This window comes from Pseudorasbora parva, chromosome 16 (genome assembly GCF_024679245.1).
Source record: "Pseudorasbora parva isolate DD20220531a chromosome 16, ASM2467924v1, whole genome shotgun sequence".
NCBI classification, from domain to species: Eukaryota; Metazoa; Chordata; class Actinopteri; order Cypriniformes; family Gobionidae; genus Pseudorasbora; species Pseudorasbora parva.
In genome coordinates, this window is record NC_090187.1 from 23,554,759 (window position 1) to 23,582,165 (window position 27,407).

At 40.0% G+C, this 27,407-nt stretch overlaps 2 long non-coding RNA genes across 3 annotated transcripts in view; one reads left to right on the forward strand and one right to left on the reverse strand.

Moving 5' to 3' along the window:
• Window positions 1-6,080: 6,080 nt before the first annotated feature.
• On the reverse strand, window positions 6,081-8,138 carry LOC137043504 (uncharacterized). 2 transcript variants are annotated; one of them, XR_010898500.1, is made up of 5 exons: window positions 7,782-8,138; window positions 7,580-7,640; window positions 7,412-7,471; window positions 7,130-7,272; window positions 6,081-6,950 (listed from the first exon to the last, which is right to left on the reverse strand). It is a non-coding gene; the product is annotated as an uncharacterized lncRNA (long non-coding RNA). The 2 variants fall into 2 exon arrangements; XR_010898499.1 differs by having other exon boundaries at window positions 6,083-6,950; window positions 7,580-8,138.
• A 4,021-nt stretch (window positions 8,139-12,159) lies between these two features.
• Window positions 12,160-27,407, forward strand: part of LOC137043662 (uncharacterized) — a 46,660-nt gene continuing 31,412 nt past the window's right edge. Inside the window, exons 1-2 of the long non-coding RNA XR_010898555.1 lie at window positions 12,160-12,244; window positions 12,925-13,159. This is a non-coding gene — a long non-coding RNA (uncharacterized lncRNA). The remainder of the gene's footprint in view (window positions 12,245-12,924; window positions 13,160-27,407) is intronic.

The window sequence follows — 27,407 nt, forward strand, 5'->3', positions numbered from 1 at the left end:
CGCTAACTGGTGCCCTTTTATATGTCAATGACAATTATTAGGTGGCATTTACAAGGCAGAGATCTGAAACCATTCAGCTGTGCACACAGATCATCTGCAATCTATAGATTTCACCTGGAATAGAAGCATAAACATGTTTTTGTACATATGGTCATTCTCTTAATCACATTGGAGATATGTTCAGAAAATCAAATTAAGGATGGTTTCTTCCCAGTATTGTATAAATAAGAAAGTTGGTCTTATGTGAACAGCTGCAGATATAGAGTCACCCAAATCTGACAACGAATCATAACAGGTTACCATATTTGGGGACCCTACTGTATGTGTACAACTGCAGCACCTTTGCTGCAGTATTTATTCTCCTTTATTGCATTTTCTTTACCTCACTCAATGTCAACTTGCTCATGTTCAGAAAATGGTGAATGACATTTGTGTGACTCAGACTAGTTGAAAGTGCATCAAAACAGAAGCAGGATTCTAATATCTAAAGGAAAATAGACTACAAACATACAGCAGTCTCTCTTGGCACTGTATCCCCCATTTCTCTATCTCTCTCTCTGACAAACAATTGGATGTATGGTGGGAAAAAAATCTATCTGTCATACATTTATTTCATCCTCAGAGGCAGGAAATTTCCTCTCTAAATTCCCATCTGGTATCTATAAAGAAAGCCGTCCGGCCACATTGGGCTTGTATCTTTCAGGATCAGGTGAATGAGTTTTCTTGCTACTAGCTTCCACAGACAATTGTTGAAGCGTCTGAATAATCCATTTCCCCTAATATCAGATAAACTGGGGACAATCAGTCACTCCCTCAGATGCAATCTCTGTAATACTTTAGCAGTGGGTGGGGGTGGGGGTGATTATTTGTGTTGCCTCTGATCATCGCTGACTCCAAAATCGACAACCAACCTGGCATCCGTAATACCGATAGCAGCGATAACATACAGAGGATAAAAGGCTTTCTGTCACTGCCATGCAAATAGTTTAGTTGGGGACGATACAGCACATTGGCTACTTCATCCAAAAAGCAATTACATCCACTTGAGGAGAAACAGAACAGGTGTTTCAGAATACAGGGATCTTGGGGTTGAAATATGAAACATTTTTCTCACTGTAAAGTTACATTTTGTTATATATTCAATAATTATCTGTTAGTGGTGCTTGTAGCTGTTATGTAGGTGCTTGTGGTATTGTTGCTTGTATAACTTCCATGTCGTTTGTGTTTACAGACAGAGGAGAGGTGTTGTTCTGTCTTTAAAGAAATCAGGGTTGCAATCAGAATACCGCAGGGCCTAAATAGACTCTTTTGACTTTGGCCAGTAAGTAGACACATAGCTATGGCAAGCTTGCACCCATGCAACACATGTAGTTTATTAATTATCTACTATTATCCAAAGGTTTGGGACCAGTAAGATTTTTTTTTTATTATTTCAAATAAATACTGTTATATTGAACTTTTGTTAAAGAAACGTAAATCATTAAAAAAATATGAAAAACGAAATACATTTAAAATGTGTGTATTTTTTTGTACACACATTTGATAATTGACCAAAAATGACAGTCAGTACATTTATAATGTTACAAAATAGTTATCTTTCAAACAAATACTGTTCTTATAAATGTTCTATACTTATCATCATATACTATGATGAAAATGACAGGCCTCTCTCATCTTTTTTAGTGGGTGAACTTGCACAATTGGTTGCTGACTAAATTTTTTTTTTTCCACATTAAATAACCGTTAAATGTTAAAAACATTAAATGTTGAAAACAGCACAACTGTTTCTTGAGCATCAAATCAGCATATTAGAATGATTTCTGAAGAATTATGTGACACTGAAGACTGGACTAATGATGCTTAAAATTCAGCTTTGCATCATTAAATTATAAAGATAAAATTGAGTTATTTTCAAATGCGATAATATCAGATCAATGCTGAAAAAGAAATTCTTTCTAAAACATTAAGAAATCTTACTGACCCCAAACTTTTAAATGGTATTTAAACCTGGTCAGAACTCAGTAAGCTGTGTCTATAGGCTTCTATGTATCTTAAGCTGGGAACCATTTGTCCCAGGAAATTTTTTTCCCACAGACATGTTTCTGTTCCATTGCAGTCTAAAGTACCTTGAAGATTAGGCTAATTTGTCCAGGACTGCTCTGGATATCATCCTCTGCTGGAATTCGTCCTCCGCATATAAGCTCAATAAAGCCTAAACCTCCTCATTGCTCCATTGGTCATATTTTTTATAACTCCATTGCTGATTTGAATAGCAAACAACTCTTACTCCACGCAACTTTTAAAATGGTGGACGAAATAAAATCATTATGCCCAATCAACCAATCCGCATTTTCAGAACCTAAATCCCACCCCTGAAAGTTCCTGAACTTCGAAAAACTACTAACTTGCGAGCAGGGACTTTCCGAAGGGGAAATTATTACCCGAATCTTCGTTTAGACTGGTCCACACACACCGGGTACCTAGTCTCTACACTGTAAAAAATTATTTGTTGACTTAACTTAATATATTTTGTTATCTTTTTGCATTGGTTTTTTTAAGTTTCTCTTACTTATTTGGATAAGTTATCTGAACTAATTCCATTTAGTAATAAAAACTTCCCCTTCAGTTTTCTGAACTTAAATGTTCTAGTCATCATAACTTCACTTCAGTTTTCTGAACTTAAATGTTCTAGTCATCATAACTTCACTTCAGTTTTCTGAACTTAAATGTTCTAGTCATCATAACTTCACTTCAGTTTTCTGAACTTAAATGTTCTAGTCATCATAACTTCACTTTAGTTTTCTGAACTTAAATGTTCTAGTCATCATAACTTCACTTCAGTTTTCTGAACTTAAATGTTCTAGTCATCATAACTTCACTTCAGTTTTCTGAACTTAAATGTTCTAGTCATCATAACTTCACTTCAGTTTTCTGAACTTAAATGTTCTAGTCATCATAACTTCACTTCAGTTTTCTGAACTTAAATGTTCTAGTCATCATAACTTCACTTCAGTTTTCTGAACTTAAATGTTCTAGTCATCATAACTTCACTTCAGTTTTCTGAACTTAAATGTTCTAGTCATCATAACTTCACTTTAGTTTTCTGAACTTAAATGTTCTAGTCATCATAACTTCACTTCAGTTGGTTGCAAAGCTGCTTTAATAAGTATTAATTGCATTACTATATTGATTTGTAAATTACATTTGATTTAGAATAAAACCTATAGCAAATTAAAATCACAGCAACACATATCAGTACACATTTATATTTATTGCAAAAACAAACACCAAAAACAACCACACAAAAGGTCTGAAATGTCCTTTCTTCAGAAAATTGCAAAAAGAAACGGCACAGACTGTTAAACACCTCTGATTTGGCTTTATACCATTTTAATTTAAACTTAATTTAAGTTCATTTTAATTAACAATGTGTAAGCTCTCAAGCTTCAGTACATTTATCAATGAGCATAAACAGCACATATGCACCAGTGTTACCTCACTGCATTTTTTTCAGCTTTGCAGCTCTCCCCAACCATTAAACCTAGATTAAAAATAAAAATAAAATAAAAAGTTGGATAACCTCATAGCTCGAGCCCAAACAGTGTGGCAAAGGCATTTAGGGCATCTTCTAGATCCATGACCACAATCTCCGTCTAGTATGACATCCACATCCACAACATCATCTGGGAAGGCACTATCATGTCTGATGTCCTCACTCATGGCCAAGATGCCCTACATTAACCCCATGAACAATGTCTCTCTCATCATCATCTGGCTGGAAAAAAATGAGACACAGATACAAATTTTAAGTGGTGCTGTCATAAAATATTTATTCAAACATACATTAAATACTAAAGAACAGCAATACAATAACTATGCAATATAGTAAATATACTTTTTCTAGCTGACAGAATATTTTTTCTGAGGTAAATGTGACGACATTGCTTAAAAGCTATTTATTGACGTTTGCGCAGTTGAAACACTGCGATTACATGAGACAATACAGATTTCATACATTGTACTGTATCTTTAAACATATTCTCTGATGTTCATACATGTTTATTTCATGCTGTATCTAATAGTAAAGTGCAATATTCAAATGCAAAAAAGCAACAAAAACAACATTTAAAACCACTGTCATATTAAAGGGTTAGTTCACCCAAAAGTGAGAATTAGCCCATGATTTACTCACCCTCAAGCCATCCTAGGTGTATTACATTCTTGTTTCATATAGTTCATTCACTTGGCCCAATAAAAAATGTGCTTGTCCGGAAAAAAGTTCGATATTTTTTTGTTTTTCCGTGCGTGTGTGCGTTGTAAATATAATTTATTCTGAAGCAATATTCTCCCCAGTGTTCAATCAGCTTTGACATATTTAAATATGCATATTTGTGATTTAAAAAAAAAAATATTGAATCATTTGAAATGTAGGATATTTTTACCTTTTATAAAGGGAATTTTCCCCCTAATCTTATTAAATAAAGGCTCTGCTTCAGGTTTCATTCTATATTGTTAAATTTGATCAATACATTAAATTAAAATAAGACAATATAAGGGCTGTTACCAATCAAATAAAATAATTTACACTGAAAAATCACAACTACATTAAATAATTTTTTGAGATTTGTAGTTTTGAATAGACAAATACAAATGTTAGAAAGTATGTTTAAACATGAAACTAAACCTCCAGTAGGTGGCAGCAGGTGGCCGTCTTAATGAGTGAGCCATTGATTCGTTCATTCAAACGATTCATTCAAACACTGAATCGTTCAGTTGCTGTGAGACGCGTTACGGTTCTGCTGTGAACGATTTTCGCTGCTGAAATAGAACAAACACACTCAATATTGCATCTAAAATGTAAGTGACTAAGTGAATGTTAATGTAATGTTTATGGAACCGTCATATGAAATCAGAGTCACTTTCTGTCGTGATTGTATTCAGGAAACAGCTTAAATGGCTCTAGTGTTGCAATTTCTCCTAGAGAGGCTGCACGAGTGTCAACAGCGCAAACTTGTTATCGTCATTTCATCATATATTATTATCCACTATCGATCGCCACTTACACTAAATTAATGCACAATCATTCTTGCATTTTGGTGATTCACTAACGTTAGTTTATTTTTTGTTTTAATCAGGCCCTTGTCCATCGGGCAAGTAAAATTCTCTTTCACTTGTCCCAGACAAGCGTTAATGTCGAGCCCTGAATCAGTTATATTAAAAAAAGTTCTGGCTAATCCAAAAATTATAAATGGCAGTGAATGGCTGCCCAAATTTTGAAGCCCAGAAAAAAAGTGCATCTATCCCAGCGCTCGACATTAACGCTTGTGGATTTTTCGAAGGGACAAGTGAAAGAGAATTTTACATGCCCGATGGACCTGATTAAAACAAAAAATAGCTAGCGAATCACCAAAATGCAAGAATGATTGCATTAATTTAGTGTAAGTGGCGATTGATAGTGGATAATAATATATAATGAACTGACGATAACAAGGTCGCGCTGTTGACACTTGTGCAGCCTCTAGAGAAGACATTACAACACTTGACCTGTTTTCCTGAATACCACCACGACTGAAAATGACACTGACTTCATATGACAGTTCATAGCAAAACAATTAATTAACATTCACTTAAATTAACATTCCCTTAAAGTCACTTACATTTAAGAAGCAATATTTAATGTTTTGTTCTATTTCAGCAGTGAAAATCATTCACAGCAGAACCGCAACAAGTCACAGCAACATGTGTGTTACTGAACGATTCAGCGTTTGAATGAATCGTTTGAATGAACGACTCAATGACTCACTCATTAAAACGGCCACCTGCTACCACCTACTGGAGGTTTGGTTTGATGTTTAAACATTATTGGTCTATCCAAATATACAAATTTCAAAACATTATTTAATGCAAATTAAATTTTTCAGTGTAAATTATTTAATGTGATTGGTAACAGCCCTTATAGTGTCTTATTTTAAATTAATGTATAGATCAAATTTTACAATATAAAATGAAACCTGAAGCATAGTCTATATTTAATAAGATTAGAGGGGAAATGCCCTTTATATAAAGTAAAAAATAATAATTAAAAAAATCACAAATATGCAGATTTAAATATGTCAAAGCTGATTGAATACTGGTCAGCATATTGCTTCAGAATAAATTATATTTAAAACACACACACACACACACAAAATATCAAACTATTTTCCGGACAAGCACATGAACATGCTTAATGTCAAGCCCTGTATCCATTATAAAAATAATCCAGAAGGCTCCGGGGGGTTAATAAAGGATTCTGGCGGACCGCCTTCAACTTACGAAATAAGTGTAATGTCTCTCGAAGTTCAAAAGGTTTACGCCACGTCCGACGTCATCGTCGCGGCAATTACGTTTTTTTTACACCATGTCCGATGCCGTCGCTGCGCCAGTTGCGTTTTGTTTCCCCTCTACATCCGACGACATCGCCGTGCCAGTTACACTTTTTCCGTAACTTTAATACGGAAGGCCGTCGCGCCAGAAGCTACATATTTTACATTATAACTTTTTACATTACAAACCCATCGATTTACATCAGAATGTCTTTATTAACCCCCCTGGAGCCATGTGGATTACTTTTACAATGGATGGATGCACTTTTTTCTGGGCTTAAAAATTTGGACTGCCATTCACTGCCATTTATAATGCTTTAGATTTTTTTTTAAATATAACTCCGATTGTATTCGTCTGGAATACACCTAGTATGGCTTGAGGGTGAGTAAACCATGAGGTAATTTTCCTTTTTGGGTGAACTTACCCTTTAATAGTTATTTATTTTACCTGTATCGATTCAAACTCACATTTAATAATTTTCAAGGAGTTTCATGAAACTTATCTGTATGTGATGGCGATCTGAGAGAGAGACCATGCAGTGAAGCGAGATGTAGTTTCATCCGATCCGTAAACCAGTTCAGTTTCTTGTCAAGGAGCCATAGATAAAAACATTAAAAAAAAAAAAAAAAAAAAAATTTGATAGGCTTATTGACAACATGTTGCAATATTTACACTGTACAATGACTCAATGTGATTTAATTAGGGCTGAATACTTCAAATTTCACAATTTGATATTATTTAAATTCATAAAGTTAATATTTACCAGAAATTGCAGCAAATATAGTGAAACTGCTGTCCACCTCCAACCATTCGAACAAATAGACGGCGCGAGTTGTTGAGAGCTCCATGAACCCCGCGAGGTAAAAGCGTGTAACTTAACGTTAGGAACTCTGTATTTCAACGGCTCTGGGAGCACAACACACACACACACACACACACACACACACACACACACACACACACACACACACACACACAAATATAATTATAAAACAATATAATGTCATAAATACACTTTGTAGATGAGGTTAAACACGTAACTTACTTTGTGTTATCTTGGTTAAAAGTAAACTCCATGTCTGCACTGCACGGTGAGTCATGTCCCCTGAGAGAAAAATTATTGCTCGTTTAAACGCGCAAAGCATATAAGTTACATATTGGTATAAAGCAATAAATTATGAAAAACAAATGGTAAATGAGATAAAACACTTACTTTACAATATTTCCCTGTAAAAAAGTTCTCTCGCCTCAGTCGCCTGTTTCTATCCTCCGCTCTGCACCGCGAGTCAAAGAAGATATCTCTAAGTTTAGGTGCACGGACACACACACACACACACATACCATCCTACCACAATATAATGTTATAAACTTCTCACTGTTAATGAGATAAAACACTATGCCGGTGTAAACATTACTCATTTGCTCAGCATTGCGATTGAAGGGAAATGGCGTCTGGTCTGTCAGTCGGTGGGGGAGGGGATACGGGGGCGCGCGCATACAGCACGTGCATTTCCTGGATGTACATAATTATCCTCTCCGCCAGATGGCGCTGTTTTCACTAGCCGTGTTAATACAAAAACTCTTTACTCATTGACTCCTTGAATTAAGACTTGGTTTATATGGTGTGGAATGGTACGTATTAAATACGGTAAGTTAAATAAATGTGCTCATATCTATATAATTAGAGTGTTGTATATAAATCAGCTGCACATAGTAGATTAAGTTTAGTTTACTGTAGTTAAATAAATAGACTAAAGTATAATTGGAGTAAAATCCAGAACAGTTCAACATATGTTTTTGAGTTAAAACAACAATTATACTTGTTCACTTAACTTTCAGTCTAGTTGAGGACAAGAAAACTTAAAATGCCTTGTTGTCTGGACAATCTAGTTATCTCTACTGAAAATTTGTTGTTGAAATAACAAAATCGCAAAAAATTTTTTTACAGTGTAGGGAAAGTTCCTGTGGTGGAAACGTAATTTATTTGATAGGAGGGCAGGGTGTTTCAGTATTTCTCTTTGACTTTGCATACTCAAGAGTAGAGGTCGACCAATTCATCGGATTTGCCGATTAATCGGCACCAATAGCTGATTGGTGGAACAATCGGTTATCGTCAAAAATCAATACCGATAGTTTTTCCGGTTTGCGTCCTTTGCGGGAGCGGCTGAGAAGGGTGCTATCATTACACAGTAGCCCCCGAGAGCTCTAAGAAGGGTCTGCTGGAATTATATAGCGCGAGAGCGGCCTCTAGAGGCCAAATAAAAAACTATCACTGTTTACATTAACATGTGAGCTGCGCGCTTCACTGAACGCTGAGCGCACTGACACATCTGTTTAAAACACTGAAAGGGAAACGGTATGAATACAGAACACTTCAATACATGTTGCCAAATCATTATTACGTTTTTTTTTTTTTTTTTTTTGGTGACTAGATGCTTTAGCAGCAAAAGAACAGCAGTATGTATGTACTTTACTTTGTTGTCGAGGCTGAGAGGACGCTAGCATTAGCAGTAACATTTACCTCAAGCAGTTACAGTGGTGTTACAACTAGTAATGTAAGAAACCAGACTGTATGGTCATGCATCCGACAATAATATTAACACATCAGAAACGCATTTGATTTCAATACATATTTTGTTATTTTGATAAGAAAAAAAAACAACAAACTGTTTGGATTTATATGAAATAACACTTAATATAATACAATATAATACATTATAATACATATCCAATATTTCATTCGTAACATTAAGTAAGGTTAATAAATGCTGAAAAAGTATTAATCATTGATAGTTTTATCTGTTAGCCTTTTTTATACACCAGGGTATATGCAGAAATCCTGAAGTTAATTTCAAGACCTTTTTAAGACTTTTTAAAGACCTTCTCAAAATATTTTAAGACCTCATCGCACTTCAAGTTTTAATCGTCAACAAACCTTTAATAAACAGTTGTAGTCGAATGTAGACTTAAAATCTTTATCGTAGGCCAATTTTGTATTTCTTACATTGCATATCTGTTTCGCAACGTATGGAGGGCGACATTACCTAACTGCGCATTTCGCAAAATACATGACGTCACCCGTAGACAGCGCTCGCCAGGGATGGAAATTAACTTTTTTCAAAGTCTACCACTCAATGTTTTTACCAGCCACTTTTTTGTTTTTAACTGACAATGTGTAACTGCACGTGAAAATTAATACTACAAGCTCTACAATACTTAAGCAGTTTATTTAATCTCAAGTCTCAATGAAATACAGACATTTTCACGATGATTTGTGGTCTTTTATGGCTTTCAGTTTTATGGTTTTTGTCCCAACAATGAAACTATTCGTTCTGGCATCTTTGAAGTGTGTTGACAACATACTGAGCAGAACATTGTCAGTAGGGACGCACCGAAATCACTTCTTGGCCGAAACCAAAAAAGAAGAAACAAAAGCCGAAAACCGAAAAATAAAATTCAAACTAAAATGTTTAACTTGACCTCACTCATGTGTACATTAAATAATAATGCACATGCCTACTGGAATGCAGAAAGGTACAGAAATTGAATAAAGTAATCAAATGTAAAATAACTGAATATTTAACTGTTTAAATGAAAGATTAATCCTTATTAAACTTACAAAAGCTATTCAATCAAGAGCATTGTTTAATGTCAAACTAAATATAAGGACATCACTCAGGCAGCAGTAAAGGCTACTGCGCCTTTAAGACCTGATGTAGGGATAATATGTCCGTCTTTCTCGACTGTGCATACTATACAGTTCACAGGCATATTCAGACTATGTCTGCTATGATACTCATCAAGATGGACATGTTGACATACTTCTTGTGTGAGTTTGTCCGTTTAAGCCCAAAACTGGAAAGAGAACTCAATATTTGCGCGCTGTGAGACGAGCGCGCGCTCTCGGATGATGCACAGCGTCAGATCTTCTCTCAGTGCGAGTCTCACAGCGCATCTTCACGCGAGTGATGACGGAGAAAACGACTGGTTATATGCGCACATACGGCAGCACTCGCATGCATTGAACAAAGTTTACAAAGAGGTGAAACAGCTCGGTAGGTGGAGCGAGTTTACCCGCCACAACTCAAAATCAGCCGCATTTGGCTGGTGGCGGTGCTAATTTCCACCCTTGGCGCGCGCGCGCTCCGAGCCGATCTCAGACTGATCTCGCCCCGTCTTTTTTTAATACTTATGGGGATGAAAAGAAATATATTCATAAATACTTTTTGGAGTCAAACTCTTTTGACAAAGCTTGAACAAAATACTTTCAAAATTTAAGACTTTATAAAGCCGTGATAAGACTTTTTAATACTTTATAAGGGTCTTAATTTTCCCAAAATTGATTTATCACCTTTTAAGACTTTTCAAGACCCCGCGGATACCCTGTACACTATGAACTAACATGAATGATTAAGATACAATTGTATTGCTCAACTATTATTAAATGGTGTAAAATGTATATTGCATATCATTCATGTAAGCTAGCTAAATAAGCTAATAAATCTTTGTTAACAAATGGGACTCGCAGTCTGTTACCTGACGTCCACTTACATGTTGCTAGGTTATGAGCTAAATAAATATTTATTTGTAATATTTTAATGTTTTAGTTATTTTCTATAGATTTTTTTTTCTACAGATATTAATCGGTTATCGGCAAGTGTGGTCCAACCTAGCTATCGGTATCGGTAAAATTCACTATCGGTCGACCTCTACTCAAGAGTGATTTTCTTTCAGCCATGCATTTGTAAGGAGAAGAAGTTGGCCAAGGACTTCTTGGAGAAGGCCAAGGAAGAAGTTGCTTAGTTGTGATGTGAAGACTGACACAGATCCACTTGGGCAGATTAAGGCTGATAAAGAATCCAACCAAATGCAAGAGCTTTGGAGAAGATTTTACAGAGGCAAATCACTCAGGAGAGCCGTGGATGTACCACAGAGCTTTTGCAACCAAAAATTTCTCACGAACACAGTAAATGTAAGTGTAAAGAGGCCGATACAGTGTGTGGACTGGGTATTTTCCTTTTGATGTGAAGAACTGGGACAGCAAAGCAGAACCGGCCCAGATGTAGTGTATATGCATGCTTGTGAAAATGCAAGTTGGCATAACAGTGTTTGTGTACGGCCGAGAGCAACTCAAGAGATTTCTTTATTTGGGTTGAGCTGAAAGATATCAAAAATGGATATCAAACCCCTTTTGCTCATCAGGGGAGATCAAGACAGTCAGCTAAATTGGAATTGGCACTTTAAATGTGTATCCTAGGTTTTCTGTGGGGCATTGGAAAGCATTAAAAGTCATTAAGTGTTTTTGCAGGAAATTAAGGCTTTAAATTGCATTTAAAAAGCATTACATTTTATTCTTACACACATTAAAAATTCATAGATAGATTTGAAGAAATTATATTACCAATTTATTTTGAATATAGCCTTCAATATTTGATAACTTTGATTTGATGTCACAAAATATGTACATTGGTGTTATCAGTGTTGCCAAGTCTGCAGTTTTCCCGTGGAACTGGACTACTTTTGCACTGTTGCTGCAAGTTTAAGCGACCATCCTCCATGCCGGCATGCAGTTTAGATTTTTTAGATTATTGTATTATGTAGACTATATTATATTACTATGAAAGAGAGGTCAACTAAATGAGTGTATTACCTGCATCTAATATAGCATTCATTCATCAGGTTGATGTCCATAATATTATATCCATTCTAAAAAAAAATGTGATATATTTGTCTTTGTCCTTTTAAAATGTTTTTTTTTTTTTCTTAGCATGCATTCTTCAACAAATTACCGAAGGACTTGCCGAGATGAAGCTGTTCTCTGTGGGTACGATCGCTGACGGCCTTGAGCTCACATCTGCGAAAATGTCAAAATTGTAAAGTAGGTGTAATGTTTACATGTATTTGAGGTCTAAACAGCCACATTCTCTCCTTATAAACTCTAAGAGAGAGAGAGAGAGAGAGAGAGAGAGAGAGAGAGAGAGAGAGAGAGAGAGAGAGAGAGAGAGAGAGAGAGAGAGAGAGAGAGAGAGAGAGATGTCATGGTCATATATGCCATTTTAAAAACGGCATTATAAAAAGCATTAATTTAGATTTGATGATACTTTTTTTTTTTTTTTATTGCTTACTGCATCTTTAGGTTTAACATTTAACAATATATTAAACTGTCAAAATACATACATACAATAAGTAAATACATACATATGGGTCCAAAAGATGAAGAAGAATGACCAAGAGGATCTAAATAATACTTTAGTTTATTAAATCAAAGTAAATCAGGTAGTCCACAAAGGTCAAGGTGTCACCTTCATTTATATAGCACTTTTTACATTACCTATTGTTTCAAAGCAGCTTTGCAGCGATAATAGGAAATTAATGCAACAAATATTGTTTTGGCTGTGCAACAGCCAAAAGTTGGTCCAACACCAATAAAACAGTATTCCTGCATACTAAAAACACCATGAACTGAAAGAAATGAAGGGCTTAAATATGCAAGATACAAAACTGAATGCATAGAAGTGTGATCTAACTAATTAATCTCTACCCATGCGAATGTTTTAGCTCCATAACAGTTCATCTGAGGAAGAGAGGGTGGTGGCTCTGAGGGCAGATGAGGGGCCGATGAAGGAAGAGGCTCTGATAAAAGAGAGACTAGGGTGCAGACGAAGAGCTAATGGGACTGAGTGACACCAATTGCTTTGGAGACCAAGGTGGTGCCAATCTGCCATGCGTGTCCATGGTACCAGAGAACCAAGGTGGAGCCGCAAGGAAGGCGGAGCCAGCTGGAGCAAAAAGGGTGAGAGTCGAAGCATAGCTGAAGGTCCATACATTTTTTGTTGCAAGCAGGGTGATGTCTGACCAAGATGAAGTCAGGGGGATGAGGGGACCCGGTGAAGACGTTAGGACGATGGTAACTAGTGGAGCAGAGTTAGGGAGGAACCAAAGCGAAGCCGACAGATCGACAGACCAAGGTAGAATGATGGGCTCAGACGCTGAAGGCTATGTGTCAAGAGGTTGAAGAGAACCAGTGGAAGCAGAGCTGACTGAATGCCTAAATAATCAAGAGGAGGCGGGAGAAGGGAAGCTGGCTGGGATCAATGACAATGACAAAGACTTTGTATAGGGTCTGCAAAACAGACTTTATTCTGGTAATCAGGTAATCCACAATGGTCCTACACCAGCGAAATAGTGTCCACACACAAACAACACCAGAATATAAAACTGAAAGAACTGAAGGGCTTAAATACCTAAAGAAGATACTGAACTGAATGCAAAAAGGTGTGATCTAATTGATAAATAACCATGGTGACAAGCTAGTGGTGGGAAACAGAACAAAGAACAGGAACTTAACACAATGAAAATTAAACTGAACATAACTTTTTCAACAAAAAGGTCACATTGTTTTAACACTATAGTTAACTACATTTTTTACATGAAATAACAATGAAAAATACCTTTTTAGCATTTATTAATGTAAATTGTTTCCCCAGCATTGACAGAATTTTTTGTAATTTTTGAGATAACGCATCCCCACCATTGGCAGAATTATCCGGCTTTCTGTGTATTCATTGTTATAAAGTATGGGGGAGGCACTATTAAGCATATTCTGAAAGAGCACTGACTCAAAACACATGAAGACGACGCAGAAACAAGCAATTTACTATATGCGTATATGTAAAATAACAATTTTAAACTGCATTTAAATTAAAACTGCCTAAATGAAATGTCGACCCAAGATGAGCTATAGGACTGCCAGCATTAGAGGTCTTGATGGACTCTATCAACTCCATCTATGTTTTGATCATCATTCTGAATCAGATCTCGATGTATTCTTTGACAATAGCATGATTTTCTCAGCTTTTTGCTCAATTTTGCATTTTTTTTTTTTATGAAACTTAAAAATATTGCATCCAGCTAGAACAAAATTTTATTTACTAACACAATATTGAAATCAAAAGTTGTAGGCCTATCTGTTAAGATTTATGTTTTTTCTGTTTTTTTTTTTTTTTTGTTAACTCTAATAACCCTGAAGGAAGTTAGCAACTCTGATGACGTGACACTACAGAAGCAATTCCTAATATCTGTTCATTGTGTTCATTCACTTCATTGTGAATGATTTGATTGTCCAGCACAGCTGTTAATCCACAAAAGCACTGTAATTTACATTTATTTAACAATTTCTTACAAGCTGGTGATTTTTCAAAACTCTGTTTCCACTGTCTTCTGAGCTGCTGGGCTCTTTGTAGCATGCAGCTGTGAGGAATGGCAGATGAAGCCATCTCTCTGACAGTTTGGCAGGACCGTATGTAGAAGAGGTTGTTTTTTATTGTGTTCCTGTCAGTGTACCGCCCTCCTACACAGAACCTATACATCAGACTCCCACTACGAGCCACAGATCTCACACCCGGTTGATGAACGCCTGTATGTGCCTCAGTTTAAAGAGAATACTGACTTACTGCTGAGGAACCCTGACTAGCCTCACATCATTTCTTCTTAGTTTTCAAAAGCACTTATGCTCAGGCTGAACATTTATATACAATAAATGAAATATCCAAAGAGAAGACAGGTTGTGATGTTTAGTTAAATTAACCATTTTCAGGGCTTTTGTTGTTATATAAATGTCAAATTAAAACTATCTCAAAATCCCATAGTGGGACCAAAGCGATGTATGACCAAGGCAATGACGGGTGGATGGGGGAACCTGGTGGAGCTGGTAGGATGACATAGCGAAGCTGAGGGAGCATTGAGCCAAGACTAAGGAAATGGGTCGGTGGACTGAGGTGGAGTCTGGGACTCTGTGGCTAGTGGTAGAGACAGGGGATCCTCATGCCTGGCTCTGATAGAGGAGGTGGGAGAGGGAGACTGGAAGGAGTCACAGGGAGAACAGGTGACATGGGGCTGGGTGAAACCAGCGGAGAAACAGGAGTTTCAGGGCTGGGAGGGACCAGTGGGGATACCGAAAACTCAGGGCTGAGCGGAAACTGTGGGGAAGAGAGATTCACAGGCATCACCTCCTCAAATAAATGCATAAAAATTAAAGTGTCTAGCTCATCCAAACAACCTAGAAGTGGGTGGGGCTTCCATGAAAGTCCTCAAATTCCACTAATACTAAGTACCAGTACCCACTCCACAATTGCAGCAAAATCCTCCTTTGGATTGCACACTGGAACACGTACCGCTCGCTGAGGTTGGTGTAATAAAAGACTCTTTTATTACACCTTCTTTTTTATTAGAGTGTGTTTAGTGCGCTAGTTCTAAAAAGTCAAGAGTGTGGTCTTCCAGTGAGCTATCTTTCTGCTCCAGGCACAAAAGCTGTACAGTGGGGAGTATAGGTGTTCTGTCACGTGTAACTGCTAGAAATGAGCGCACAACGAAGGAGAATTCAGAATCGCAGTCTTTAATAAATCCATGCTGGGGAAACACATGAGAAAAGGCAAACAAATCCACTAACATTGACAACACCAGGCAAAGAACCGAACCATACAGGGATATATAAATACACATGAAACCAATTAGATAATTAATGGGAAACAGTTGAACAAAATACATTAATCAAAGGAACAAACTAAAACACTGGGAAACTGAACAAACCTAGAATGATAAAACTGAACATAAACATGACACCATGAAAATGCAGATACAGGATTAAATAAAACTGTTACCATATGTGTGTGTGTGTGTGTGTGTGCGTGTGTGTGTGTGTGTGTGTGTGTGTGTGTGTGTGTGTGTGTGTGTGTGTGTCCAATTGTTCCATTAAAGACCGAATTTCTTTTTTAAAAATATATAAACAAAATTAAAATGTCTCGAAATAGATAAATATGGAAACTACACTGGCTGATATGCTGCATGATTGAAAACGAGAATTTTATTTTCCCCGTTTAATAACCATTGTGCTAGAATACTGACTTTGAAATTAAGCACCCTTTTTGACATTGTATCTGGTTTGTGAATGGTGGAGCATTATGGTTATGAATGGCTTGTGGCTCATAAAGCCCCTCAAGGTCACATTGTGTGAGACAGGAAGTTAACTGTCATATGAATAACGGAATGATGGATTGCTCTGTAGATTGTTCCGAACCATTTTGAAGGAGTCTAGGAGATCCAAACAGCTCGGAGAGTCTTTTTAACGGTCGAGCGTTGTGATGTGACCTCTCACTGTACACCTTATGCTACCAGTATTTTGACCTTTGAAAAAGTGACATTAAAGCTGTATTTGACAGAAAGCCGACAGCGACGTGCACTTGAGCCTAAATGATCTACCATAGCTCAGGCCACGAGGACGGCCTGTAAATTATTAATAACCGTTATCTCATTCAAACTCTGTTGCGGAGGCTTATTGAAATGCGCTGACAGTAACAAAAGGAAACTCAGTGTGTCAGCTGCCTGAAGTTCAATATTTAGTAAAGTGTGATTAACTCTATAGAGCCCCTTTTTCTGGAATCTTTGCGTGCGTTCACACACATCCTGTAAAGATCCCATAAAGACACGTGACATCAGAATGTCTCCACAGGGTCTTTAGTTTGCAGTTACTTGTGGAAGTTTTTTTGTTTTTCTGATTTGATTATAAACTAATGTATCGATAAGCATGTATTGCTTAGTTCCGCTAAGCTGGTGAACAATCTCAGCGTCCTCACTATCACACTCCTTAGAGAATTGATCCTATCTTTTTTCACACAGGGTGCATTCCGTTACTGATCCTAGGCAATGTTACTAGGCCAGGGACATGTTTGCGTTCACAGAAGGCACTCTAGCAATTTTATGGAAATTTGATCAATCTCATCAATGCTCTGTGTGAAAGAGGCTTAGGACAGTCAAAATAATAACCCATGCATACATAAGTTAATATTCTAGCTAGGCTAGGGTAATATTCTATCAATATTCTAGCTAGGGTTGTAGTCAAGACCACCTAAACCGAGACCCAGACAAGTCCAAGACAGAGTCAAGACTAAGACCAGTGCAAGTACCCACACTTATGATAAAATGTGGAATATGCATATGATTTGGCCTTTCTCTTGTATGTGTGAGTGTTTAAATGTACCATGGGATAAGTTTTGATCAAATAATAAAAAGGTATTGCAGCCTTGGGGAATTCATCTTTTTCTTCTATAAGCAAATAACACTTAACTTTTAATCAATGAGAGACATTGAAGACGACGTGTCCATATTGTTTACGGTCTAGGGTGGACAGAAACACCAAACTGACTCTGACAGAGGGCGTGTTTGTTTTGTGAAAAGCGCTCGCGCCAATTTTAAAACTCAAAGTTCCGTAAAATGCTAATCTCGATGAGGTATTAATCTCAGACAGTCCAATATGTCTTAAATGAATGTGAATAACAGGAGGTGGAATGTGTATCATACAGATATGCATTAGTATGCTGCTTAGGCAAATTATTTTATATATGTACTTTCATTTACAATTTAAAAATGTTATTGTGCAACAGCAAGGAAAATAAACCCTGCACTTGCATTTTATTTTGATTAACTACAGTTTGATTTAACAAATATCTCACATTTTTTCCTGGTTTTCCTGGGTAAAAAATGGCCTTTGGTGGTGGCTGACAGACCACACACACACACGCACACACACGTAGTGTTTCCATGTTTTATGGGTACTTTACATAGCCGTAATGGATTTCATACTGTACAAACCGTATTTTCTATCGCCCTACACTGCCCCTGCCCCTAAACCTACCCATCACAGGAAACATTTTGCATTTTTACTTTCTCAAAAAAACTCCTTCTGTATGATTTATAAGCAGTGTCGGGCTCAGTGATGTTGAATTTAAATTACGTGTACAATAAATACATGTTACATTGTGATGTAATTGTGTTTTCTGGTAGGGACTAAACAACAAAAATATTTGTATCAGCTGAAAGGCAGAATACAAATGTTTTTATTAACTTAGACATTATATACCAGTTTTATGTTATGTTTTAATGTTGGTAACTTCTCACACATTGTCCCACACAAACTTAGTAATCGTCCCACATTTGGTTTGTTTGATGGTGGTAAACCTAATCCTGCCTCCTGAATATTTAATTTAAGTTGCATAGATTTTATTCTTACACTGATGTTACATGTTTAGCCATGTTGCACTTTGACAGTCAGTTCAGTTTGAGATATAGGCTATATTAGATTATTGTGTTTATTGTATCAATTATTCAAATGATTCTGACAGTTTTTGCCTTTGAAATCACTGGGAAAAAGGTGTCCCAATCAACCTGAATTCACACGATACTCTTTGAAATCAATTACAGTACATTGCATTATATTGCTTGAAACCCCAAATAGTATAACATTATTCATTAACTATTCAAAGTTATTTGTCATTGTAAAAAAAAAAAAAAAAAAGTTAAGAAAAAAAGCTAGCTACTTTTTGATCGTAACTTGTAGTGTAGCTAACTACTTTTTCAAAATGGTAGCTTGAATGACTTAACTACTATAACTTACAAGTAGCTTGTAAAGCTACAGTTTCAGAGTAGCTTTCCCAACACTGTTTATAAGATGTTAAAAAAATGTCCCCACAAAGACAAGGATTTCGGATATTGCCGATCTTTGTGGGGCCATCATCCACGTGATCTGTGAACACAATACTGACAATACATTAAAAACATGAAACAAAACAGTAATAGTTGCTTATCTTATTTTGATATCTCATATTATGTATGATCTCCTATCTTGATGTTTCTTTTGTTCCTCATTTTTACATTATTTACAAATAATTGTTTTGGCCTATCATAGCCTATCAATATTAGAAATAGACATATTTTCTGCCATATTCAATTTAATAAAATGATCAGCTAGCTAACAAACAATTTTGTTCTGTTTTCAACTCACTCAAATCTAAACTAAATGATTTAGAGTATTTATTTTCTTCACAGCTGAAATACCGTGTCCTTTTTTATTCAAAATATTCATAACTTATCATGTCATCAACAATCTCATCTCAAATAAGTGTGAGTGAGTTTTTGTTGCTTAAAAACCTTTATAAATGATCTTATGTGAGACGGGTGCCGCCATGTTTGTATGCGTCGCAATTCAGAGAGTCCTGTCAGATAGATTTACAACACACAAATTGATCAGTTTCTCCCGAAATGCATGTAAGTGGCCGGTAAACTGGAAAAGAATAGTGTAAACTTTATAGTTACTAAGGGCTACTATAAGCATTATTACACATCTTCTGAAAGAGTATAGAATCTCTGGATCAAAACACAGGAAAAGAAGAAGCAGAAACAAACACTATCATATGCATATGCAAAATAATGCGATCACCAAAATTAAACAGCATATAAATCAAAACTGCCTAACGTTACTGAATAAAATATCCCAGGATGAGCTACAGGACTGTACCCCATATTTGTTTTGATCATTGTTCTGAATCCGAATCCAGATCTCACAGCTTTTTGCTCAATAATAAGGCTTTTTTTATGAAACTTACGCACATCCAAGTGTTGATACATTTATATTAAAAGAATGCATGAAGTTACAATAAAATGTATTTTGGCATCTTAAAACCAAAAACAAAAAAGTGGCAGGTTAAGAAGCTAAATAGATGCAACCTTAAGAACAATCAGATACAATTATCATGTTGTTGCTGAAGCTGAATTTGTAGAGCATAGCAATGGGAAATTTTTCTTTGCATAAAATACTCAAAATTACCTGATAGAATATAATGTAAAGTACAGCAATTTAAGGTTTGAATATCCTGAACAAGAGAAAGTCTAGTTGGAGAGGACCATAACAAGGCCATCATGCCCTTTCTGAGATGGGATCATTTCATAGGCTTATGCATTTTTGATCATGATCTAAGAGCAATTGGATTAACTAAAGTGTCATTTGTGTCGCAGTGAAGGTTGGGCCCGGACAAATCCACTTGAGACCTCATTAGCCCTGTCTATGCCCCTCTTTACTTTGTGCTAGACATGAAACGCATGAGTTCTTCAGGCTTCTGAGGACAAATGAATATTTAAAAAAAATGAAAGAAAGAAAGAAAAAAGAAAGAAAGAACAGAGGACAAGGATTGATTAAGATTTTGAACCTCTGTCATGGACAATCCCTAATCTGACACTGTTTGTACATTTTATTGTATTCAATATTCACTAAAAGACTATATACAAATCTGGAAGTTATGGAAGCATATGGGGTAGCAATTTTTGCTTTTAAATGCAATATGCAAAATGGCTATATATACATTTTATTTTCCATAACCATGTGTGCATTGCTTGGAGTAAAATTCAAATTCCATAATATAATTTAAATTTGTGGTTTCCTACACGAGCTTTAACATATCATTTAAACTTATATGTTAAAATTTTATAAATCGCAAAATTAAAATTAAAATGTATAACAGAAAATTATTAGATTCGAATCGATCAAGTTCCTGCTGGGAACATTGGCGGCAGAGCTTAAAGTCCTCATGAAATCAAAATTGACCCTATTTACTTTCTTAGCACATATTAAAGGTCTTATGGTGAACAATTAATCCGTGCAAGTTAATACACAGAAAGAAAAAAACAATTATTGCAGTTATTTTTAATCAAAATCTGAACAGTTACTTCCAGTCTGGACACGGCGTTTCTTCTCAGATGATGTCAGTTTGACGGCTAAAGCCTAGTTCAGACTGCACAATTTTCAAACTCATTGGGTCACTGCTCTTTTCACACTGCATGACTATCTAGGGTATAGCATTCAGTCACTGCTGTGTTCACACTCCACGATGGATTGGTAACAGAGGGGTTCACACTGCGTGACTGTACAAGAGGAAGAATCGCTCTCTCTCTCTGTTGCACAAACTACGTTTCCCAACATTCCCAACCAAACGCACGTGCAATGTGACAAGTAAATAACGCAAGATCACACGTGCATTAGATTAGACTGAGTTCTCGTGAGCCACTGCAGCCTTATATATATAAGGCTGCAGTGGCTCAGGGGTTCATGTAGGTTGGCAAAAACTGGAAGCAATCCCCGGTTCTACATGACCAAGTGTCAAGGTGTCCATGAGAAAGACACCTAACCCAAGCTGCTTTTTTTTTGCTTTATTAACTGTGTATATATCAATCAATCAATCAATCAATCAATCAATATATTCAGTATTCAGTAATGTGCAGTATTAGTTTTTTTGGAAAACAGATTCATCTTGCACTAGCAAGTAAACATAAAAAAATAAAATACTGAATGCTAAAGTAGCATATAGCTGTTTAGTGAAACCATTTCACTTCGAAATATATAACTGTTCAGCTAAGCACTTGGGTCTGCGTGTGAGAGATGTGCCAGATTCCCACCTGCACACACGCATTAACACCCAAACACATGCTCATTAGCATGTTCTTTGTTGCTCTCGACATGTCAGCCGCAGCTCAGTGACTGTCTGAGCACCTGAAACAATCCATCAATTGCTGCTCTCCAGTGATCTTGCCGTAAGACCTTGTCAGCCACAGATATAAAGCACTGAGCATGCTAACTAGCTCTGAATGGAATCAGCCGCATCCCACAATTTCTCAGTGACAGATACATCGCTTTAATCCCCTGTCTCTGCCACCTGTCCCCCTGAAGCCTGTCACTTTTACTTTCCACCACCATAATCGCTGGAGTAAACTGGGATCTGTTTCAGGTGTGTTTACTGTGTGTCAACAGTTGTTGTGTTTTTTGAGGCATTCAAAGAGAAACATCTGAGATGAAGATGATAACACACTTCTGTTCAAATGTTTGTGGACAGTACGTTGTTTTTTCGTTTTTAAAAAAAGAAACAAATACATTTATTTAGCAAGAATTGTTCATAAATGAGGGTAAAGCCATTTATCATCATCATCATCATCATCATCATTATTATTATTATTATTATTATTAATAATAATAAAACATTTATATTTCAAATAAATTATGTCTGCTGTTTTAATTCTATCCATTCATCAAATGTATCCCTTCGTCATTTACACTACATTGCCAAAAGTATTGGGACACCCCTCCAGATCATTAAATTCAGGTGTTCTTATCACTTTCATGGCCAAATGTGTATAAAATCAAGCACCTAGCTATGCAGACTGCTTATGCAAACATTTGTGGAAGAATGGGTCACCTTCAGGAGCTCAGTGAATTCAAGCGTGGTACCAATATAGGTTGCTACCTGTGCATTAAATCAATTTGTGAAATTTCCTCACTACTAAATATTCCACAATCAACTGTTAGTTGTATTATAACAAAGTGGAAACAATTGGGAGCAACAGCAACTCAGCCAAGGTGGTAGGCCAGGTAAAATCACAGAGTGAAGTCGGCAACTTTCTTCAGAGTCAATAAATGCAAACCTCCAAACTTCGTATGGCATTCAGCATTAGCTCAAGAACAGTATGTAGAGAGTTTCATGGAATGGGTTTCCATGGCTGAGCAGCTGCATCCAAGCCTTACATCACCAAGTGCAATGCAAAGTGTGGCAAGGGGGGCGTGGTTCAGCGAGGTCTGCAGCGGGAGAGAGAGCCGCGGGACAAGCGGTAAGTGAGTGGGTTGGAAGCAGATTAATAACACCTGTCTCTTGTTCTAGTAATGAGCGCGGAGAGGGAATAAAACCTCGGTGGAACCGGAGATCAAGGAGAGAGAGAGATCGGACGGTTGATACGGACGCACAGAGACTGAGTTCCCGGAAGCCGGAAGTGCCGACCCGGAAGTGATCGAGTGTCTATGAGAATCCACACCGCAGTGTGTGTTGCTGAAGTTTATTACAAGTTTTGAGTTATAATAAAGAAAGTATCAACCGTCCAGCCGACCCCCGTGTCCTCTTCCTTCCTTCCATTATCGAACTTTACTACAGTGGTGCCGAAACCCGGGAAGGAAGTAGGACCGCGCCGCCGCCATGACAACACCAACGCCCTCCGCCACGGTGTTTGCGGACATCATCACCTCTCTCGCGGCCCTCCACCAGGAACAACATCAGTCCATGCTGGACCTGCGGGCGGACCAGGAGCGCCGCTTCGAGGCCATCGTCCGCGGCCAGCAAGAGGCCAGGTTCCGGAGCTGGATAGACCGGGAGGTTCGCACCGAAGCCGCCGGGCTCGCCAGCGCACCGGTCCACGTGCCCCTACATAAGATGGGGCCACAGGACGATCCCGAGGCCTTCATCGAACTGTTCCAGAAGGCAGCGGAGGCCTGCGGGTGGCCCCGGGCACAGTGGCCGGTGCGCCTCATTCCACTGCTCACGGGAGAAGCCCAGGCGGCCGCCCAACAACTGCCGGTGGCGAACCTCCTGGATTATGAAGACCTAAAGAGGGCCATCATCCAGCGGGTCGGCCGGACCCCGGAGCAGCATCGACAGCGGTTCCGCTCGCTGGAGTGGGCTGAGGCCGGTCGGCCCTTCGCGATGGCCCACCAGCTCCGGGACGCGTGCCGCAAATGGCTATTGGCCGGTGGAAGCGACGTGGACCACATCGTCGATCTGGTGGTACTGGAGCAGTTCATCGCTCGGCTCCCCAAGAAGACCGCCGAGTGGGTCCAGTGCCACCGGCCCACGTCGCTGACGACGGCCATCAACCTGGCGGAGGACCATCTGGTGGCGTGCCCGGGGGTCGGCGAGCCCCTATTAACTTCTCCCTCTCTCTCTCCCCCCTCTGTCTCTCCTTCTCGCCCTGTCCCTCTCCCTAGGTCCCGCCCTCCAGGGCCCCCTCGTATTCCCCCCAGAGGCCGGGGTGGAATGGGCCCAGGGCAATACGGGAGTTCGAGGGCCCCGCCCAGGGGGGCGGGGCTGCTGGGGTCGGGCGGGGATAACGGTTCCGGTTCCACCCCCCCTCCGCGCTCATTTTCCAACGCAGGGGCGGCGGGCAGGCCTGGGCTGGCCTGCTGGCGGTGCGGCGACCCGGACCATTTTGTGGACCGATGTCCGATGATGGACATCGGGACAATGATCCGGGTCCCGGACTTCCAGCGGACCACCCCTGATCAAGCAGGAGAGTACCAAATTCCTGTGAGTATCAAGGGGGGTACATATCAGGCCTTGGTGGATTCAGGCTGTAACCAAACCTCGATCCATCAAAGCCTGATGCAACCGGGGGCATTGGATACAAGCCGCATGGTTAAGGTGCGGTGTGTGCACGGGGATGTGGTGGAATATCCGGTTGTCCCAGTCACGATACAGTTTAGGGGAGAAAATCATAGTGTTGAGGTGGCGGTTAGTCCCCACCTCCGGCATCCGCTAATTCTGGGGACAAATTGGCCCGCCTTTCCGGCATTATTGGGGTCGTTATGCGCGGATGCCGCTTGGGAGAACAAGGCTAGGAACGGGGCGGTGCGAGTGCAGGTTGGCGAGACTGATGCGGGGCCCTTGGGAACCGCTTCAGAGGAACCAAGCGGGGTCGAGAGGCTGATTCTCTCGGACCGCGATGACTTCCCTCTGGAGCAGTCCCAAGATGAGACGCTAAAACATGCTTTCCAACAGGTCCGCACTATCGACGGTCAGGCCCTCCAACCCGCCTTGCCCGTCACGTATCCTTATTTTGCCATAATTAAGGATAGGTTGTATCGAGTGACCCAAGACGCTCAGACAAAAGTGGATACAACCCAGTTGTTAGTACCGAAGAGCCGCCGGGAAATGCTTTTCCAGGCGGCTCACTCTAACCCGATGGCGGGCCACCTGGGACAGGCGGCCACACTGAATCGTTTAATGACCCGATTTTTTTGGCCAGGCATTCATGACAATGTGCGCAGGTGGTGCGCGTCTTGTCCGGAATGTCAGTTGGTAAACCCACTGGCCGCTCCAAAAGCACCATTGTGCCCTCTACCATTAATGCAGGTCCCCTTCGAAAGAATTGCGATGGACCTCATCGGGCCATTAGAGCGATCCGCACGCGGACATCGTTTTGCGCTAGTTATCGTGGACTACGCAACACGATATCCAGAAGCAGTGGCTCTCCGCAACATCTCTGCGAAGAGTGTTGCGGACGCACTGTTTCGTTTAATCTCCCGAGTGGGGATTCCGAAGGAAATCCTCACTGATCAAGGCACGGCGTTTATGTCACGCACGTTAAGCGAATTGTACGGATTATTGGGCATTAAATCCATTCGAACAAGCGTCTATCACCCACAAACAGACGGCTTGGTCGAACGATTTAATCGCACTCTTAAATCCATGATCCGTAAATTCGTACAGGAAGACGCCAAAAATTGGGATCGGTGGTTAGAACCCCTCTTATTCGCTGTGCGAGAGGTCCCGCAAGCCTCCACGGGGTTTTCCCCCTTCGAGCTTCTCTACGGACGGCAGCCCCGGGGGGTGCTGGATGTCCTACGAGAGACTTGGGAGGAGGGACCTTCTTTGGCCAAGAACGAAATTCAATATGTGCTGGACTTGCGAACAAAACTCCACACCTTGGGGCGGCTATCTAGGGAGAATTTGTTGCAAGCCCAGGACCGCCAAAGCCGGTCGTATAACAGGGGTACGAGACTACGCAAATTCACACCGGGAGAGAAAGTGCTCGTATTACTCCCTACATCGAGCTCTAAATTAATGTCGAAGTGGCAGGGGCCGTTTGAGGTCGCACGACAGGTTGGAGACCTCGATTATGAAGTGATACGCTCCGATAGGAACGGGGCACGTCAAATATACCACCTCAATCTCCTTAAGAAATGGAATGAGGTGGAATCAGTGTTGTTGGCGACGGTGATCGGGGGAGAGGATGATCTCGGGCCAGAGGCGAGCATCAAAGCACAATCGGTCGCACTGGCCCCTGGGGGAGATCACCTCTCACCGTCCCAACTCACTGATCTCTCAAAACTACAGGCGGAGTTCGCCGACGTGTTTTCGCCCCTACCGGGACGTACCAACTTAATTCAGCACCATATCGAGACCGAGCCGGGCGTGGTAGTTCGCAGCCGGCCGTATCGCTTACCTGAACACAAGAAAAAGGTAGTTCAGGAAGAATTAGGGGCAATGCTCGATATGGGAGTAATAGAGGAGTCCAACAGTGACTGGGCGAGCCCGATCGTTTTAGTCCCTAAGACCGACGGCTCGGTCAGGTTCTGTGTGGACTACCGCAAGGTGAACGCAGTGTCGAAATTCGACGCGTATCCAATGCCGCGGGTTGACGAGTTGCTTGATCGGCTGGGCACGGCTCGATTTTATTCGACATTGGACTTAACGAAGGGCTATTGGCAGATCCCCTTGTCTCCATTGTCCAAAGAAAAGACGGCTTTCACCACGCCGTTTGGATTGCACCAATTCGTCACGCTTCCCTTCGGTTTGTTCGGGGCACCCGCTACCTTTCAGCGCCTCATGGACCGGATTTTGCGGCCCCATGCCGCATATGCTGCTGCCTACCTGGACGATATCGTGATTTACAGTCACGATTGGCAGCGGCATATGCAGCATGTCAGGGCGGTCCTAAGGTCGCTGAGGGGAGCGGGGCTCACGGCCAATCCGAAGAAGTGTGCAATTGGGCGGGTGGAGGTAAGGTATCTGGGCTTCCACTTGGGTCATGGGCAGGTGCGTCCCCAAATTGATAAGACCGCCGCAATTGCAACCTGTCCGAGACCCAAGACCAAAAAGGAGGTAAGGCAGTTCTTGGGGCTGGCGGGATATTATAGACGGTTTATACCAAATTATTCGGACCTCACCAGCCCTCTGACTGACCTTACTAAAAAGGGGCTACCAGATATGGTCCAATGGACGGAGCCGTACCAGCAGGCCTTCACCCGAGTTAAGGCTGCTCTATGTGGCGGGCCGCTTTTACACTCCCCTGACTTTTCTCTCCCTTTTCTGTTGCAGACTGACGCGTCGGACAGGGGGCTGGGCGCAGTCCTGGCCCAGGAGGTGGAGGGGGGAGAGCGGCCGGTGCTGTACATTAGCCGTAAGCTCTCGAAGAGAGAGGCTAAGTACAGCACCATCGAAAAGGAGTGCCTTGCCATCAGGTGGGCCGTTCTCACCCTCCGCTACTACCTTCTGGGGCGGGAGTTCACCCTCTGTTCGGACCACGCTCCTCTCCAATGGCTCCACCGCATGAAGGATACCAACGCGCGGATCACCCGTTGGTATCTAGCTCTTCAGCCTTTTAAGTTCCAGGTGGTCCAC